Source organism: Bombina bombina, chromosome 3 (genome assembly GCF_027579735.1).
Source record: "Bombina bombina isolate aBomBom1 chromosome 3, aBomBom1.pri, whole genome shotgun sequence".
Classification (NCBI taxonomy): Eukaryota; Metazoa; Chordata; class Amphibia; order Anura; family Bombinatoridae; genus Bombina; species Bombina bombina.
Genome location: NC_069501.1, coordinates 1,009,332,433 through 1,009,354,106, shown reverse-complemented (window position 1 = coordinate 1,009,354,106; position 21,674 = coordinate 1,009,332,433).

Sequence of the window (21,674 nt, the reverse complement as noted above, 5' to 3'; positions counted from 1 at the left end):
AGATAGTCCCCTTGAGAAACATGTAAATACTGAATGAGGGCATCCATGTCAGTAGAGAGAGATTCTAAGTCAGGAAAATAAAATAAACTTGCGGAGCAATTTTCAAGTCTATTCATATGCTGATATACTTTACTAATAAGTAGTTTAGACACTAACGAGTGAAATGCCTGCTGCGCTATGTCAGATTGGCAAAGCATTGTTGTTCCCTCCTCAATTACTCTAGTGTGGCAAGGCAGTTTAAAGTACCGTTCCTTCCTTTCTTTAACAATCATCAGTGAATAGCCTGGTACCGTCTTGCAAGAGTGTAAAAACACTACCAGTTCTTGTATAGAACCAGGCATCTAACCAACAAATTCTGTTCAAAATGCAAAATGGCGGTGTCCTGAAGTAGCGCCAAATCTTCTCTACAATGCAGCTGAGTCCCACCACTGCAAGTCTGGCTCCTCACCAGATAAATTAATTTGCTTAAATTTGTACACTGTGTGATGAGCGAATCAAACTGAGGTAGGAATATGACAGGTCGGCTAACACGTTTTCACTGGCGAGTTGCATAATCAATATAAGTATTTACAAAAGCTGCTTTTAGCACACGAAAAAAAAAATTCAACAAAACATTTTATATTACTTTAATGTGCCACCCAATCAGAAAATATCTTCTTCCTTTGATCCACTGTAAATTCCCGGACAGCTTTTTTTTGTCACGGGACATACAGATGGCCATATAAAATGGTGTATAACAAAAGTCAAGTAAGGTTTTCTTAAGAGTTATAAAAACCTGCCACCATCTTAAAGAGCCACCCACTGGAAGTCCATATGAATAATTTTATGATTAAAAATAAAAATGCTCTCCTAAGTGCTTAAATCGAAAAGACATTTCTGATTTTTACAGAAAACTTATTGCTAGCATGAAAGCAAGGTTCCCGGTTATTTGCTTCTTTTGTGCTTTATAATGTTTTTGTCCTATTTTTTTCATTTGGTGTTAATTTCCCCCTAGCACAGATAACTAATAAGACTTCAAAATCGTGGCCGGACTTTTAGCCGACGGACATTTGGCAGACTGACATTTGGCCGACGGACATTTGGCCGACGGACATTTGGCCGAAACACAAGTGTCTGTCAGATAACAGTCCGGCCACGAGATAGATAGATTTGATAGATAGATACATAGATTAGATAGATAGATCAATAGATGCAATAGATACATTTGATTGTTACGATAGATAGATAGATTTGATAGATAAATAGATAGATTTGATAGATAGATAATTTCCCAGACAGAGAGTTACAAAACGTGCGGGCTGGGACCCATGGTAAGGTTCCCAGAGGCAGTTGCGGCGCCCGAGGCTCTGATTAGAACAGAGCACTCTGGAACGTATCTGCCCTCGGCCGAAATCGGAACATTCTTTAGCTTTCTGTCTGTCGGCCAAATGTCCGTCTGCCAAATGTCCGTCTGCCAAATGTCCTTCTGCATTTTGTCAGAGCACCTTCAAAATACAAGTATAAGGTCCACAAAAATAAAAATATATGGGGAGCAAAAATATAGGTATAAGGGGTACAACATGAAGATACAGATCAGTGTGGGCAGGTCTTTGGGACTTAAAAAGCATGTTTAATCATTTTTTACTAATTTTTTTTTATATCTAAAAATACTCATTTCTCTTTTGGATTTATGCTCAGCCATAGTAAGTTATATTTGTCTATGCTTTTCTTAGAGGAGAAATACTAATAAAAATGAATCAAACAACATATCTTTCCCTTTCCTGTCTCAATGGCTTTGCCTAAACATGTTTTCCATTGGCTAATAAATAGGCCCAAGGAAGTGACCGTGCTCTGTGGTATAATGAACAGGAATGGAATTTGTGTCTTTCTTTTCATTCTAGTCTCCAAGGCAATTTTGTGTCAGGTGCAGCATTTTCATCTGTTTTTCTCAAAGTATTACCAATTTTGTTGTGAAATAATCTTTTATTTAACATGCTCAGTGCCAGTAAAGTTGAGCTTAGGAAAATATGAATTTAAATATTGGAAAATTAACATTCCTTGTTTGCATTTAATCCATGTGTGCATTATTTTTCCTTATGGCAGGTTTTAAGCATAGTGTTGTTAATAAAAATCAATTATAGAAAATACCACATGTATCATTACAATCTGATGATATTAAATTTACGTCCAAGTTTTACGTTTTAAAAATCTGATTTCAGCTATACTTTTTAATTTTTTTAATAAAAAAGCTGTATTAACCTGTAAACTGAGCATGCTAAACACTAACATAAACAAGACATTCCAATGGAAACAGAGCAAAATTGGTTTTCAACAGGTTCAAGGTGTGAAAAGCTTAGTATATTATCTATCTATCTATCTATCTATCTATCTTTCATCTATATATCATTTCTCTCTCTCTCTCTCTCTCTCTCTCTCTCTCTCTCTCTCTCTCTCTCTCTCTCTCTCTATATATATATATATATATATATATATATATATATATATATATTATACATGCGTGTATATTTACACTATATGGCCAAAAGTATGTTGACACCCCTTTTAATGATTAATTTCAGGTGTTTCAGCAACACCTTTTGCTAACAGGTGCATAAACTCTGTAGCGCTGTAGCGATCATGTCCGCCAGACATCGATAAATGCGGACAGCATATGCTGTCGGCATTTTTCATTGCACAAGCAGTTCTGGTGAACTGCTTGTGCAATGCTGCCCCCTGCAGATTTGCGGCCAATCTACAAGGGGTTTTCTTAATTTTCCATTTGGAATTGGAACTAGCATGTTCCAAAATAAAGTGTTTTGCCAATTCTGAGCGTGCATCAGATCTTTTGATGTCAGAGAGGTGTTGCTGGATGTGAACAAATTACCATTTAAAAGAAAGGCTTTTTGGATCTTCTCTCTGGTCACCCGGATTCCTAACAGGTATAACTTAATCTATGATATCATAAATTTCTGGGAATAATAACCATTGTTAATATCTGAAGGTAGTGTCTTTTTCCAATGTATTCTCTAGATACCTACGGGTGGCCATAAATGACTATAAATTACCAAAAGACTCACTCCTATCTGCCATGATTTGCACCAATACATACATTTATCATCAATACTATAGTTGGGATTACCCATACAATGGAGTGTTTATATTTTAAACTTATGGAGTGTTTTTTTACTTAAAATTATTTGAATTTTGTTTTACATATTGTATTTGTTTTAAGGAGAACTCAGAGTGATATATGTTTATTGCAAAAAGTGTTACATTTGTTAATATTGAAAATTATACTATCCACTGTATGCATCTTTATTTAAATAGTGCAATGTTATGTGTCTTGGCATTATAGACATTACACAATATATTTGTTTGATCTAGTTAGGATCTAGAATTAAATGCAAGTAGATGCACAATTACCAAAGGCAGAACAATAAGCAGAGGTAACAGAAGTATAACCATATATGAATAGAGCTATCTACATAGGTTTTTTACTTTAGACATAACCGTTTTTTATGGAAGTTTTTTTACTTTTGACATAACTTTTTTTCTGTATTTATCTCTCTGTAAACCAGACAGGAAAGGGTTAATCAAAGTTGTACACACCTTTAGTCACATGATAAAGTTTTTTTTCCAATAGTAAGACAGCTGCAGGTATATATTTTTGAGTGTTTTAACCAATAGCATGTCTATGATTAGGACGACAGGCCAGACAGAGTTATTCTACCTGAAGCTGTTTGTAACCTTTTTTTAGATGAACTAATAAAACGATTTTTTTACGAAGTCAGTGCTGGCTGTTTCTAAATTTCTTAGAAACATTTCCCTATGATGCCTAGCCCCTTTGTTTTTTGATTGGGAACTGATTGCAATGGTTAAGTGGCCACATGTAAATGAAGGGGCTGGACTGGCACGCAAACTCTGAATTGGTGCAAACAGAGCTGGAGCAGACACGAGAGGTGCAGGTGAGATGTACAGCTGCATTGGATCCAGTAACAGTGTTCCCATACAAGAAGTGTGAGAGGTAACGTTCTAGACCGAGGACAGCAACTTACTGACGTCTATGCTGCGACAGGCGGCAGATGTTGTAGGTGAGATTTTAGCTCCCTGTGATTCTGGATGTAAGTTTTTTCCTTTCTCTTGGGAATACAGACCCGCAGAGAGCTTGGGACACGCAATTACTGCATTGCTACAATATTGCTCCAAAATGCTCCAGTTTGTTATCCACACTTGCCCAACCTCACCCACTACATCAACATTGATTCTTTCGACCACCTGGAGACTGAGCACTCTCCCACTCGGGAACTTTTTGCATACAGTGTAAATGTGTATATATACACACACAAACACATATATATATATATATATATATATATATATATATATATATATATATATATATATATATGGGCTATGCACTCAGGTCTGTCTGGGACCAATTGCCTGGTTTACTGTCTATATGCCAAGCAATCTGTAAGTGCCTGGTGAGCACCTAGAGCTGCGAGATTTGCCAGTGGCATGGGATGTGCACCCATTTGGATTTGCTTTCAGAATGAAGTGGTTTAGAGTTACAACATTGCTATAACCATTGCATTGAAATATGTATCAAATGTTTATCAGTATATCAGTGTATATCAAGTGCACCTTTACATTGCATCTATGTGTTGTAAGCTCCTCACTAAAGGGATCAGCAACACATATTATTATCATGAACTCTGGGGCATAAGAGAGCAAATATAATATATTTCAATAATGACATTTCCTTTGTCTTTCTATTATTGCAAAAAAAAGATTAAACCACTGAATTCTAGAAGACGGAGATATCAAGTGAAAGAGAGCATCCCTTTCAAATTGGTTTGTGACCTTTCACAGAAGCCACATAAAATACTGACAAGTATTCTAAGAAATATGGATCTGAAAACCAATTTTTCTGCCTTTTTCTTAATACTTTTATGATCCCTCTCTCTTACATCTTGAAATAATGACATTCTACATGAGGCATGATACTCAAAGCATAGTAATTTAACTAGAACAATCCTTAACTCTAAGTCTAGTTTGTTACTGTCATATTAAACCAATATTTCTTTTGATTTTAGAACTGAAATTATTGAATTATCATTAAGTTCACTGGCCAACAGTATGTTGTCTCCCAGTAACAGAGGAAAGGGACAGTCCAATGAAAACTGACATGCTATAATGTGTTATAACATTCCATTTTTGTAGTACTGACCATAGCAGTTAATCACTATGTATTGTTTGATAATTATTGGGGTTTTAATGACTCCAATGATGAGAATAATGATGCAATCACAATCAGCCATTTCTTTGTTTATTGGCAGCTTTTTTAATTATTTAACTTAATTTAAGTAATTCCACAGATGAAGGGACTTGATGAAATTTAGACAAAACTTTTTAACATAGTACCGTAAAACGTTTTTGAATGTAATACTGGTTTTGAACATGGGCAAAACAGATTGAGATGGACCTCCTCCTGCCATATTGGATGATATTAGGAAGCAAAGAGAAACCAAACAGAAACAAAGGCTTCCAGCTTAGCGCTATTTATCACTCCTACTCATTTGTTAACTTCGCTAGAAGCTTTTTGCATGTGTCAGGTAGAGCGTGTATCAGTTGAAAGTAAAAAGTTTTCACACAAATGCAATCCGCATTAAAATATTATTTCACATTCCAATGTTCTTCACATAGCATATATATATATATATATATATATATATATATATATATATATATATATATATATATATATATATATATATATTAGTTTTACCTAGGTATAGAAATAAACACATATATATATTGCATACATATGCTTTTTCATGTTTTCAGCTACTTGAAAGCAAAAGGCTCCAATGCACTTATATGTATACATATGTATTTATTTGTTTATATGTGTGTGTGTATATATATATATATATATATATATATATATGTATGTAAATACATATATACACATATAAACACCTACATTCATATGTACACACGCAACCTTTTTTTTCTAACACCTGAGACCTCATATCTTTGAGCCCTTATACATTTTTATTACGACTTTTAAAAATATATATTTTTATGAAATAGTGTAACTGTACTTTTAAATGTAATTTTGATGTGTTTTGTGGCACTTTTTGTCTCTCATAACAGTTAACCAGAGCTAAGTTAAAATTAAAATAAAAAATACCTAACACTAAAAAGACCTAAGCTACCCATTGCCTCTAAAGGGGCATTTGTATGGGCATTGCCCTTAAAAGGGTATTCAGCTCTTTTGCAGCCCATGAAAATAAAAAAAATCTGTAATCTAAAAAATAAAGACACCCTAAAAAAATAAAAAAAGGCCTAAGTCTAACCCCCAAATAGGTACTCACCGTTCCTGAAGTCCGGCAGAGATAGGATTTCAGTAGCTCTCATCCTATTGGCTGATTTGAAAATTTCAGCCAATAGGAATGCATGGTACCCCAAATACAAAACGGTACCTTGCATTCAATCCTCAGTTGTATGGCAACAATCGTAGGAAAACGATCCTTCCCGCTGGATGGCTCCGCGGCCGGCCTTCTGGCTCCGCGGTCACCTCCGCTCCACGCTGCCTTCGCCCTGGATGAAGATAGAAGTGGTCCCCGCGATGGAAGAAGATGCCGCTGCCTGGAAGAAGAACTTCACCTCCTGGAAGAAGACTTTCTCCACCGGACTTCAGGAATGGTGAGTACCTATTTGGGGGTTAGACTAAGGCTTTTTTTATTTTTTTTGGGGTGTCTATATTTTTAGATTAGGGATTTTTTTATTTTCATGGGCTACACAAGAGCTGATTGCCCTTTTAAGGGCAATGGCCATACAAATGCCCCTTTAGGGGCAATGGGTAGCCTAGGTTTTTTTAGTGTTAGGATTTTTTATTTTGGAGGGTTTGGGGGGGATTTTACTGTTAGGGGGGACTTTTTATGTAAAAGAGCTGATTAACCTAGGGCAATGCCCTACAAAAGGCTATTTTAAGGGCTATTGGTAGTTTAGATTAAGGGGTGTTTTTATTTTGGGGGGACTTTTTTATTTTCATAAGGGTATTAGAATAGGTTTAATTTTTTAATTTTCGATAATTTAATTTTTTTTTTCTGTAATTTTAGACTTTTGTTGTAATTTTAGATTTATTTATTTTAATTTAATTTCTTAGTTTTTTTAAGTAATAGTTTTTTTTAATTTAATTTTAACTTAGTACTTAGTTTTTAGTTTATCTAATTGGGGTTAATTTAGGGGGTGTTAGGGGGCTTAGTGAATAAATTAGCTATTTGCGTTGTGAGGGGATGGCGGTTTAGGAGTTAATATGTTAATTAGGTATATTTGTGTTGTGGGGGGTTGCTGGTTTAGGGGTTAATAGTGTAATTAGGTTTATTGTGTTGTGGGGGGATGGCGGATTAGGCGCTAATAGGGTAATTAGGTATATTGCATTGTGGGGGGAAGGCGGTTTAGAGGTTAATACATTCATTCGGTAGATTGTGATGTGGGTGAATGGCGGATTAGGGGTTAATAGTTTATTAGGGTCTATTGCATTGTGGGCGGTTTAGGGGTTAATCTCTTTTATTATTAGTTGCGATGTGGGGGGATGGGGGATTAGGTGTTAATAGTTTATTAAGGTATATTGCTTTGTGGGGGGTTAATACATTTATTAGTATTTGCAATGTGGGGTGATGGCGGATATAGGGGTTTTTACGTGTCAGGTTTATTTTTGGGAGGCGGGTTAGACATTTTACGGGCAATGTAGGATTTTTTTGTGTTTTTATTATGCGCCAGCAGTTTCTGGCGCAGTTTATGTGATTCCCTGATGTGTGAGGTGAATTTGTGGGCAATGCGGGTTTCAGCAGTTGCGCTGAAGCCTGCGCCGCATATGCAATCTCGCCCCTGTTCTGCAACTGCAAAACAATTTAGTCAGGTTTGAAGTGTAACCTTACTCCCATTTTTCTTTAACCTCCAAGAACTTTTTAAGGAAAATTTGCACTTCAGAGTATATTGCTTAGCATCTCTTAAAGAGATGATTAATAGATTGGATTTGCTCTTCCAACTTTCTCCTGTGAACACCAACTCAGCAACAAAAGACACACACTTGTATGTTTAAATATGTACTAAATGCATTATTCATATAGTTTTATTAAATACATGTGTGGTATACATGCTTGTTTTAAATGTATTTCACAATTTGAATCAGTTGTAAATGGAATTTATTTCATGTAAGTTGCAAGAGTCCATGAGCTAGTGATGTATGGGATATGCATTCATACCAGGAGGGGGCAAAGTTTCCCAAACCTAAAATGCCTATAAATATACCTCCCACCTCACTCATACCTCAGTTTTTACAAACTTTGCCTCCGTTGGAGGTAGTGAAGCAAGATGTGCTTGATTTCTTATGTGAAAAGTGCTTCTAAGCATTTTGAAGCCCAATTCCTCTCAAAGTACAGTGTTTGTCTGAGGGATGTGAAGGGAGTATTGCCTGATGATACTATGTTTTCGCCTATGGGAAATCTATTCTAGGACTCTCTGCAAATTGGTCGCAAGGATTCATCTGCTGCCTCCCTTTACAGATCGACATTATACTCCTCTACCATTACCTCTAATTATATGTTTCAGTACTGGTTTGGTTGTCTGCTATATGTGGATTGGTGTCTACAGGTAAGTATATATAATTTTTTAAGACACTCTCAGCTATGTTTGGCTTTTTATATTATAACGTTTTTAATATATATTGCATATATTTGCCATGAGTCAGGTCTGTGTATATTTCCCTTTGCAGTCTAACAGTTTCAGAATGGAAATTATGTTTATGGGAGAATTTAGGAGTCCCAACTAGTTTAGGAGTCCCATCTTTCAAGATAGTGACTATAAGGACTATTCTGTCTTTTGTTCAGCAAGGTCATTTCATGTCCACAATAAACTTACAGGATTCTTATTTTCACATTCGGATCCATCCAAACCACTATAGTTTTCTGATATTGTCTTTTCTAGACAAACATTACCAATTTGTTGCTCTTCCGTTTGGCCTAGCAACAGCTCCAAGAATTTTGTCGAAGGTTCTTGGTGCCCTTCTATCTGTAATTACAGAGCAGGGTATTGTGGTGTTTCCTTATTTGGAATATCTCTTGGTACTAGCTCAATCTTTTCATTTAGCAGAATCTCACACAAAATAACTAGTGTGGTTTCTTCAAAGACATGGTTGGAGGATCAATTTACAAAAGAGTTTCTTGATTCCTCAGACAAGGGTCACCTGTTTTGGTTTTCAGATGGATTCAGTGTCCATGACTCTTTCTCTAACAGTCAAGAGACGAATAAAGTTGGTTTTAGCTTGTCTAAACCTTGAATCTCTATCATTCCCTTCAGTGGCTATGTGCATGGAAGTTTTTGGTCCCATGACTGCAGCATCAGACGTGATCCCCTTTGCTCATTTTCATATGAGACCTCTACAGCTTTCCATGTTGCACCAATGGTGCAGGGATTATACTCAGATATCACAGTTGATATACTTAAATCCCAACACTCAACTCTCTCTGATTTGGTGGTTAAAGTGGTTAAACCATCACCTTATTGTTCAAGGGGCCTCCTTCGTTCATCCATCCTGGACTGTGATCTCAACATATGCAAGTCTTACAGGTTGGGGAGCTGTCTGGGGGTCTATCACAGCACAAGGAGTTTGGAATCCTAAAGTGGCGAGGTTACCAATCAATATTTTAGAACTCTGTGTTATTTTCAGAGCTCTTCAGGCTTGGACTCTATTGAAGAGAGAACTTTACATTCGTTTTTGGACAGACAGCATCACAACAATGGCATATGTCAATCATCAAGGAGGGACTCACAATCCTTCAGCAATGAAAGAAGTATCTCGGATACTTTCTTGAGCGGAATCCAACTCTTTTCAAATTTCTGCAATTCCTATTCCAGGTATAGACAATTGGGAAGTGGATTATCTCAGCCATCAGACTTTGCATCCAGGGGAGTGGTCTCTCCATCCAGATGTGTTTTTCATCTTGTACAGATGCGGGGTCTTCCAGAAATAGATCTGATGGCCTCTCATCTAAATAAGAAGCTTCCTGGATACCTTTCCAGGTCCAAAAATCCTCAGGCAGAGATGGTGGATGCTTTAGCAGTTCCTTGGTTTTACCAACCTGTTTACATTTTTTCACCTCTGGTTCTTCTTCCAAGGGTGATCTCCAAGATTATAATGGAACAATCTTATGTGTTTCTGATAGAACCAACATGGCCTCACAGGTTTTGGTATGGGAATCTTGTCCGGATGTCCAGTTTCCAACCTTGGCCACTTCCTTTAAGACCAGACCTTCTGCCTCAAGGGATGCTTTTCCATCAGGATCTCAAATCTCTAAATTTGAAGGCATGGATATTGAACGTTTAGTGCTTGTAAGTCTGTTTCAAGGAAGATTTATCATTGGGTTTGGAAAACCTATATTTCATGGTGTTCCACTCATGATTTTTCTTGGCATTCTTTCAGAATTCCTAGGATTTTACAGTTTTTTCAGGATGGTTTGGATAAAGGGTTGTCTGCAAATACTTTGAAAGGACAAAATTCTGCTCTTTCTGTCTTATTTCAAAGAAATATTGCTAAGCTTCCTGATATTCACTGTTTTGTTCAGGCTTTGTTCAGGCTTTGATTTGTATCAAACCTGTTGTTAAATCTATTTCTCCTCCTTGGAGTCTCAATTTGGTATTGAAGATTTTACAGGCTCCTCTTTTTGTGCCTATGCATTCTCTGGATATTAAATTACTTTCTTGTAAAATGTTATTTCTTTTTGCTATCTCTTCTGCTAGAAGAGTTTCTGAATTGTCTGCTGTCTCTTGTGAGTCTCCTTATCTGATTTTCCATCAAGATAAAGCTGTTTTGCGGAATTCGTTTACATTTTTGCCTAAAGTTGTGAATTTTAACAACATTAATAGGGAAATTGTTGTTCCTTCCTTGTGTTCTAATCCTAAGAATACTCTTAAAAGGTCTTTACATTCTTTGGATGTGGTAAGAGCTTTGAAATATTATGTTGAGGCTACTAAAGATTTCAGAAAAACTTCTAGTCTATTTGTTATTTTGTCTGGATCCAGGAAAGTCAGAAAGCCTCTGCCATTTATGTGGCATCTTGGTTGAAACTTTTGATTCACAAAGCTTATTTGGAGGCGGGGCAGTCTCCACCTCAGCGAATTACAGCTCATTCTACTAGATCAGTTGCCACTTCTTATGCTTTCAAGAATGAAGCTTCAGTTGATCAAATTTGCAAAGCAGCAACTTGGTCTTCTTTGCATACATTTACTAAATTTTACCATTTTGATGTGTTTGCCTCTTCGGAAGCAGCCTTTGGTAGAACGGTTCTTCAGGCAGCTGTTTCAGTTTGACTCTAGTACCTTTCATTTGAGTTTTTTGAAATTTTTAAGAAAACAATAATTTTTTTGGATTTAATTTCTCAGTGGATATAGCTGTTTTTATTTTATCCCTCCCTCTCTAGTGACTTGTGGAGTTCCACATCTTGGGTATTATATCCCATACGTCACTAGCTCATGGACTCTTGCCACTTACATGAAAGAAAACATAATTTATGTAAGAACTTGATAAATTCATTTATTTCATAGTGGCAAGTGTCCATGAGACCCACCCTATTTTTTGTGGTTATGCTTTTGTTGTATAAAGCACATTATTTTTCCAGTTCCTCTTGTATTTGTATGCTTCTTACTCCTTTTTTTACACCTCAAGGCTTGGCTATAAGCTAAACTGAGGTATGAGTGAGGTGGGAGGTGTATTGAAAGGCATTTTGAGAAACTTTGCCCCCTCCTGGTAGGAAAGTATATCCCATACTTCACTAGCTCATGGACTATGAAAGAAATGAATTTATCAGGTAAGTTCTTACATAAATTATGTTTTTAAACATTCTACACTTAGCATGAAAAGAGAAGCTGTGTCTGTTTATGGCTGCATATGACAAGATAAAAGGCATAAACAAATTTGAACTGTGTGCAAATTATTGTTTTTCAGCTCCCATAGACTTAAATTGGAATAAAAACAACCCATCATAGCTGTAGTTAACTGAAGATTTGTGTATTTTTTTTTCAAAAGACATATTAAAGTGATTGTAGACTCTCCCCTTTATAAAAACAGATCTTGAATGTTAGTGATATTTTAGATGGAGTTTAATTCATCAGTTGTAATGTTAATGTGCTATAACTTACTTTTTAATATAGATATAAAATTCAAATTCCCCACGCTCTGCTACCCATTTCAAAACTCAATTTTACTGTGAGCTAAAGGTTTAGTTGTTGTCCAATCAGCACTCTAGCTACAACAAAAGAAACCCAAAGGGGAGAGCGCTCAATGGAGAATATTTCAAACCTTTAGGTCACAGAAAAACTGACTTTTGAAGTGGGCGGAGTCACACTGGGAATTTAAATTTCATATCTACATTAAAACGTAAGTTCTAGTGTATTTTTGTTACAACTGATGAATTTAACTAAATCTAAAATATCACTAATATTCCTAGTCTGATTTTATAAAGGGGAGAGTTTGCCATCACTTTAAAGACTGTTTAGCTGCTAAAAGAAAATAATGACAATAATGTAAATTATGGCCCTCATATTTTGCTTTTAGCCACATCTGGTTTTGTAGGAGTATACATTTCAGTCTAAAACATTCTCAACATGTCAAAATAGCTTTAGGATTATTTTGTCTATCAGATATCCTTAGATCTTTTATCTAAAATATATTGCATATTTTAATGATTTTCTGTAAAGTTTATTTACAAAATAGTCTGAATACCTAATTTGATATGTGTCTAAAAATTAAGAATGGCATTGTGGAAATATATTGAGCAAATCGAAGGTATCCTTTATTGTGTTTGGACCTCACATGTCTCACTCTCACACAGGGATGCAGTCTGTTCATTTATCCTTGTAAACACAGAATCCTCAGGAGGTACATTTTACTTTGAATGGAAACAGTTACTCCTCTAACTGGCAAACATTACATTGTCCCTGATTACTCTTGAAATGGTAATCTTTGGTACTGGTATTTCCAATAAATATAAATTGGTCTTATTAAATGTTAATTCCTTTCAGTTCAACACATGTACACTGGAAAACAGCTTTATTGTACAAAATCCCAAAGGATGAGAAATCTCTTGAACAGCAGCACATAAGAAGTGGTTATTCCCATAATATAATATACATTTTAAAAGTTAAATATTTAAGAAGGGAAAATACCTGTCAACCAGAAAACAATGGAATAAAATGTATTTAAAGCATATTACACTTTTAAGGATGCATGCTTTAAATATAATCAAGGAACCATCTCAAAGATAATCATAGCATACTCATTATTACCAGATCTTTTTTTGTAGCAGGTAAACTAAATGAAAAGTATTGGAATCTCTAAAGTCTAAGGGCCAGATTACGAGTGGCACGATAACAGCTACGCATGAGCGATAAGGTGTTTGTCGTGGCTATTTGCAAGTTTTCCACTGCTATTACAAGTTGAAAGTAAACATGATTGCTTGAGCGCAATTGAAGTGGGGGAATATGTTCTATGTATTTATAAATAGATATTGCTATATACACTGCTCAAAAAAATAAAGGGAACACTTAAACAACACAATGTATCTCCAAGTCAATCACACTTCTGTGAAATCAAACTGTCCACTTAGGAAGCAACACTGAGTGACAATCAATTTCACATGCTGTTGTGCAAATGGGATAGACAACAGGTGGAAATTATAGGCAATTAGCAAGACACCCCCAATAAAGGAGTGGTTCTGCAGGTGGTGACCACAGACCACTTCTCAGTTCCTATGCTTTCTGGCTGATGTTATGGTCACTTTTGAATGCTGGTGGTGCTTGCACTCTAGTGGTAGCATGAGACGGAGTCTACAACCCACACAAGTGGCTCAGGTAGTGCAGCTCATCCAGGATGGCACATCAGTGCGAGCTGTGGCAAGAAGGATTGCTGTGTCTGTCAGCGTAGTGTCCAGAGCATGGAGGCGCTACCAGGAGACAGGCCAGTACATCAGGAGACGTGGAGGAGGCCGTAGGAGGGCAACAACCCAGCAGCAGGACCGCTACCTCCGCCTTTGTGCAAGGAGGAACAGGAGGAGCACTGCCAGAGCCCTGCAAAATGACCTCCAGCAGGCCACAAATGTGCATGTGTCTGCTCAAACGGTCAGAAACAGACTCCATGAGGGTGGTATGAGGACCCAACGTCAACAGGTGGGGGTTGTGCTTACAGTCCAACACCGTGCAGGACGTTTGACATTTGCCAGAGAACACCAAGATTGGCAAATTCGCCACTGGCTGCCTGTGCTCTTCACAGATGAAAGCAGGGGCACACTGAGCACATTTGACAGACGTGACAGTCTGGAGACGCCGTGGAGAACGTTCTGCTGCCTGCAACATCCTCCAGCATGGCCAGTTTGGCAGTGGGTCAGTAAATGGTGTGGGGTGGCATTTCTTTGAGGGGCCGAACAGCCCTCCATGTGCTCGCCAGAGGTAGCCTGACTGCCATTAGGTATCAAGATGAGATCCTCAGACCCCTTGTGAGACCATATGCTGGTGCGGTTGGCCCTGGGTTCCTCCTAATGCAAGACAATGCTAGACCTCATGTGGCTGGAGTGTGTCAGCAGTTCCGCAAGACGAAGGCATTGATGCTATGGACTGGCCCTCCCGTTCCCCAGACCTGAATCCAATTGAGCACATCTGGGACATCATGTCTCGCTCCATCCACCAACTTCACTTTGCACCACAGACTGTCCAGGAGTTGGTGGATGCTTTAGTCCAGGTCTGGGAGGAGATCCCTCAGGAGACCATCCGCCACCTCATCAGGAGCATGCACAGGCGTTGTAGGGAGGTCATACAGGCACGTGGAGGCCACACACACTACTGAGCCTCATTTTGACTTGTTTTAAGGACATTACATCAAAGTTGGATCTGCCTGTAGTGTGTTTTTCCACTTTAATTTTGAGTGTGACTCCAAATCCAGACCTCCATGGGTTGAAAATTTTGATTTCCATTTTTTAATTTGTGTGTGATTTTGTTGTCAGCACATTCAACTATGTAAAGAACAAAGTATTTAATTAGAATATTTTATTCATTCAGATCTAGGATGTGTTATTTAGTGTTCACTTTATTTTTTGAGCAGTGTATATACGTATATATCTGTATATGCCTATACCTATATTTAATTATATATATATATATATATATATATATATATATATATATATATATATATATATCATCTATAGATATAGGTATGGATATATTGTGCCAAAATACCATCAGAAAACAGTTTACTTTCAACTCATAATACAAGTGTTACCCGACGCGCGCAAAATGCTACTTCTATCGAAGTTAACGCGTCGAGCAGGAGAGTTAAATAGCTCTCCACTTGTAATCTAGCCCTAAGAGAGTTGATAATTTAGCTACTTCTAAAAAAGTATGGAGATTTTGACTGATATATGATATTTGCACATCAGGTACATGCTAAACAACATTATGCACTGCTTCTCTTTAAGGAGATTACAAGTTGTGCGGTATGGCTATACCGCTGAAAAATTGGCCTTTGCATGCAGGATCAGCTCACCCATATTACAAGTTGCACGGTACTGCTATTCTGCTAGCGTTTTAGCCTATACCGCAACGATCCATTCCGCACTCAAAAAATGGCCTTTTAAGTGTGGAATGTTCAGTTCACATGTATTACAAGTTGTGCAGTAAGGCTATTCTGCTAGCGTTATAGCTTATACCGTAACGATCCATTCCGCTATCAAAGACCAGTAGTTATGGATTTTGCGAAGCAAAATGTTTTACAAAAACTCATAACAAAAATGTTACACTAACACCCATAAACTACCTATTAACCCCTAAACCGCCATTCCCCATATCGTAAATACTATAATAAACCTATTAACCTCTAATCCGCCGCCCACCCCACATCACGACTTCCTAAATTAAAGTATTAACCCCTAATCTGCTGCCGCCACCGCCAACACTAAAAACCTATTAACCCCTAAATTGCCGACCTCCCACATAGTGACTTTCTAAATAAACCTATTAACCCCTTAACTGCTGCCCCCCCACATTGCTACTACTAAAATCAACATATTAAACCCTAAACCGCCGACTCCACACATCGCTACTTCTAAAATAAGCCTATTAACCCCAAACCGTTGACCCCCCCACATTGTGACAAACTAAATCAAACTATTAACCCCCTAAACTATATAACTACCTAAAAATAAATAAAAACGTACCTGGAAAATAAATAAAACCTAAGCTCAAACTATAAATAATCCTAACATTACTATTTAAAAAAAAAAATATATACCAAAAATAAAAACCTAAATTACAAAATTAAAATAACCTAGCACTACGAAAAAAAACAAAAAAAACTAGCTTTGCAAAAAAATAACAAACTCTAAAATTACTAAAATAAAAAAAATAAGATTACAGAAAATAATAAATTAAATTATCCAAAATAAAAAAAATAAACCTAATCTAAAAAACAAACCCAAAATAAAAACACCCTCTAATCTAACACTAAACTACCAATAGCCCTTAAAATGGCCTTTTTTTAGAGCATTGCCCTACGTTTAACAGCTCTTTTACTTAAAAAAAATCAGCTTTTTTGCTGCCCATTAAAAAATAAAAAAGCCCTAATCTAAAAACACCCCAAAAATAAAGAAGAAAAAAAAACTCACTAACTCCAAAAAATTTACTCACCATTCCTGAAGTCCGGACATCCATCTTCTTCCAGGCAGAGCAAAGTCTTCATCCAGGCAGCGAAGATCTTCTTCTAGGGCAGTACCATCTTTCATCTTCATCCCGGCGGCGCGGAGCGAAGGTGGCACAGACCGGAGCAGGAACGGCGGCGATGCAGACATCCAACGTGGAGGATCCTCTTCATGCAATCATCCACTGCACACTAAAGATTGAATGCAAGGTACCCCTTTTATATTGGAGTAACTTGCATTCTTATTGGCTGAAAATTTCAAATCAGCCAATAGGATGAGAGCTACTTAAATCATATTGGCTGTTCAAATCAGATTTGAAATTTTCAGCCAATAGGAATGCAAGGTACCCCAATATAAAACAAGTACCTTGCATTCAAGCTTCAGTGTGCGGAGGACCATCGCATGAAGAGGATCCTCCACATCGGATGTCGTTGAGGTCGCAAATCCTGCTTCGTGCCGCCTCAGCTTAGCGACCCCTGGATAAGATGGAAGATGGCTCTGTGAAGATTAAAGATTGTGTGGAGCTCCTCATATAATCCTGAGCTAAACCTTTAATATATGATCTAAATCTCTACAACTATATTAAAAGACCCTTAGGATGCTGAGGATACAGAGATGCCTTTCTTTGAGTCTATTTAATCAACATACTCCTCTCAATAACGCCATTTGGTGAAAGAAAGCCCTAAGCAGAAGCTACATGCAGAGTTCTAGCCTTTTAACATCTCCACGTGGATAAAAGAAAGTCAGCGACATAGCAGACTTCAACCTAAGATACCTGATTTCTACAATTATGGCTTATCAGATGACTGTCCAGGGCGCTGTCGCAGAATTAGCCCGCATACTGGCGAAGCACCACGCTACACTTGAGGAGGCCCTGCACATGGCACTCCATGTGAGCGACTTCGGAGATGGCCAGCTACCCGCTCAGTCAACCCTCAGACAGAGAGAACATACGGACGCAGCAGACCCTGGGCATCTTACAAATGACGATCGAGGAGCAATCTGTTTGGGGTCTGAACAACCTATACAGGAGACCCAGATAATGATTGATAAGGCGGTCTTTGCTGAAAAGTAATGGGTGGTCCTGAGTCCTGTATCAGCAGACGCAGTACAGAAGGTGAACCTTAATGTCACGGCACCTGCTCCTGAGGACTGATATAAACTTACCTACACTTGGTGAACCCCGATTGGTGACGGCTGGTCCGCCCGGTGTGTCATGTGCGCAACTCTGCAGGGGACAGGTTGCCAGAAGATGCTCCGACATCACTAAAGACTTGTAAGTATGCAACTGCTAAATCTGGTATTGGTTAGCACTTCCTCGCTAGTTGCTGAGAACTATATAGCAAATTATCAAACGATCTGTTCTGGACTTGTTTTTCTTTAAATGCTGTATTTGTTTATTTGTTCAACCAGTATGCCCTGCAAAAAGTTGAAAATTATATACAATAATTGCCTTATGTATATGAGGGATGGCGAGTGGAGATCTTGCACACCCAATTGCTGATGTAGTTTGTTTGCTTACTGACTCTAGTTAAAGAGGTGAGGTCCTATAAGTTATTCCACTCACTTGCATTGTACATATGTTTCTTGTCACCTCTTGTTTGCATTTATTTAGCAGCCTAATAGCTATCCATATATAAGTTATACTCTACATAAATGTGGATTTGCCTGCTCCAGTTAATGACTAAACTGTTAATGCCAGCACAGGGCAACTTAGGAGCCGGTATACAAATATATTTATAAATAATTTGTTGATGACCCTTTTTATCACAGACAGCTCTTACAGACAGTTGGTATGCTTATTATATTTTTACTGCAGGAGTTACCCTGAGGCTATTTAGTATTAACCCCCTATGTACTCTCATATATCTCTTGTTGGATATCTTTTAAAGAGCACGCATTTGTGAATACCCTGCCAGTATTACATTACCTTATAGAAATTCCTCACACACCTTTCTACTACTGCAGAGAGTCTGGTACGGAGGTTTAAGTTACATGTCTTTTTTATTCCATTGTAATGTCTGTACACTAATGTTAATAATCTTTTTGTATGGGGGAAGGCGCTGCCAGCGGACCTGGGCAGTAAGTCCCCTCTCGCACGATTCCCAATGGAGTGTAAACTCTCACCTTTAATTAAGACCTTTGTATTAGGTTTATGCGTACACACCATATAGGCTCTATCAGGGCTCCTATTACAACCATTAAACATATAATTGCCAGCATATAAGTGTATATTGGTCACGCCCCCATTTGTCTCACCCAAATTCTCACCTCCCCCCTACTATAATATAACCCCCCTTTTTTGGGAGGGGATAACTACGCGGTTTTCTCTTACCTATAACCACATCTTAGATATTATACCATACTTAGTCACCATACTATATTATTGAATTTATAAATGGCGCCTTTATTTTTGATACCATTTGAATTTTTTATCCTCTATGTTATTTATCGCACTCTAATTACTGCACAATGTCTACATACTTTAGCATTATATTCCAGTAGTTGACTGGCGCATACAGTTCTAATATCTCATGGCACACTACATGCCAACCTATTCTAGATTTCCTTTAATTACTCAATTTCCTCCTTTAGAGTTTATAACAAGTACCAAGGGGTGCAGGAATTGACCCCAGCGATCCAACGAGGAAACATCTTGTATCTTGTGTTTTGTTTGTGTTGTTCATATAATAATAGAATAGAGGTTCCAATTCTTCCATAGTATGCCTATGTTGTACATCTTATCTATTAAGATGGAAGCAGTATATTTGAAAAGTACCATCTTTGTTTGTTCTGTATTATATTACCTTGCATATGTTTGATTGGGTTTTCGCACTACCTTCAATAAAATCTTTAAAAAAAAAAAAATTAAAAAAAAAAAAGATTATTTTTTTTTTTTTTTTTTTTTTAGATTAGGGCTTTTTATTGGGCACTAAAGAGCTGATTAGGGTGGGGGGTTTTACTGTTAAGGGTTAATTTGTATTTCTTTCTATGGCATGAAGAGTCAACAATGTCATTCTAATTACTAGTGGGGACACAACTCCTGGAAAGCAGGAGGAGGCAAAGAGCACCCCAGCAGAGCTGTTAAGCGTCACTTTCCCTTACCCATTACCCCCAGTAATTTTTTGTCTCTGTGACGGGAGGATGAGAAAGATGCGTGTCTGAGAAGATTAATCCTTTAATGGGTTCATTTTCCCTTCAAGTAAGGATTGGGGTATTGGCTCAGTCCATGGTCAATCTCTTTAGTAAGAGTAATGATGCCCTTTTAGCAGTTAGAATGCGGCGAGGTGGTCTTTGCTTTAATTCTGACATAATTTCTACACCTTTGCAAAAAAGCCATAGTTAGTTACTCTGTTCTTTCTTTATCTACAGGTCCCTGATAGAGAGTGGAATATCTATAATACCCTTGTAGCTGTCTCTGCCTGACAGCAGGATCCTCAGGTAAGTGCCTTTGCCTTCTAGGTACTGAAGGTTTGCACTTTAAGGGGTTAAATCCTCTATTGGATCGTTTGGGACCCAGGTCTCCTTTTATTCAGGGTACAATAGGGCAGTCTGCAGGCCTATTTGTATGTGTAACTCTGGGAGACTAAGGGGTTATACTTTTTCCCTTTATGGGATCTAGTATTTCTCAAATGTGGCTCATGGGATTTTTATTTTAAAGGACTTTCCTTTTATTTTTTACAAGAATGAAAGCCTTTTTATGTGCAGTGTTTGTGTTTCATGGGGAACAGTGTGAAGAAGAAAGAGTTTAACTTGAGAAGTGCACCTTTTTACTGTAGCACAGTTTCTTTTCTTCTTTGCCGGGACTTTCTCCTCTTCCGTTTATTACGCTGAGCGGAACTTTCTCCATCTGAGTGAAATTTCCCTGTTGGCTGCTACTTGATGATTGTATCGTCTTGCTAAGCTGGAAATTCTGTCTACAGCTGGGGAGTCCTTCAACTAATTACTAGTGGCAGCTCTTGGTCCGGTTACGGTAGGGAACCTCAGACTGAGGTTTAGTGGTGCCTTGATTTTAATCTCTCTGCACGATTGTTTAACTCACCTAAAAAGGAGGGTATTAGTGATTATTATTATTTTGTTGTCAGGTGGAAAGTGATTAAACTTTTTTTCCCTCACAGTTCTGGCTGTTTTTAAAAGAAAATTTGCATTTAGTTATTAGTGGGTTTTGATTAAATTATGGACAAATATTTACTATGTCTCGAGGCTCAAATTGTCCTGCCTATGTAAAAGGATGTCTTCTCTTCCTCCTTGGAAGTTACCTCTGAGGAAGGACCTTCTACTTCAGGGTCCCTTCCTCCATCCAAATCTAGATTCTCTGAATCTGACTGCTTGGAAATTGAATGCCTAGTCTTGGCTAGGCGTGGTTTCTCTGAGCCGATCATTGATACCATTCTTCAGGCTTGTAAACCTGTTACTTGTAAAATGTACCATAAGGTATGGTGCAAATACCTATATTGGTGTGATCTTATCTTTTCTTCAGGAGGGCCTGGAGAAAGGTTTGTCAGTTAGTACTCTGAAGGGTCAGATTTCTGCGGATCTGCCAGATGTTCGATCGTTTGTTCAGGCCGTGGTCAAAATCAGGCCTGTGTTTAAACCTGTTGCTCCTTCTTGGAGTTTAAATCTTGTTCTTAAAGTTTTGCAGCAGGCTCCGTTTGAGATGATGCATTCTGTTGCTATTAAAGGGACACTGAAACCAATTTTTTTCTTTTCATGATTCAGATAGCGCATGCCAATTTTAAGCCACTTTCTAATTTATTCCTATTATCAATTTTTCTTCGTTTTCTTTGCTATCTTTATTTTAAAAAGAAGACATACTAAGCTTTTTTTTTATATTCAGAACTCTGGACACCACTTTTTTATTGGTGGATGAGTTTATCCACCAATCAGCAAGAACAACCCAGGTTGATCACCAAAAATGGGCCGGCATCTAAACTACTTTCT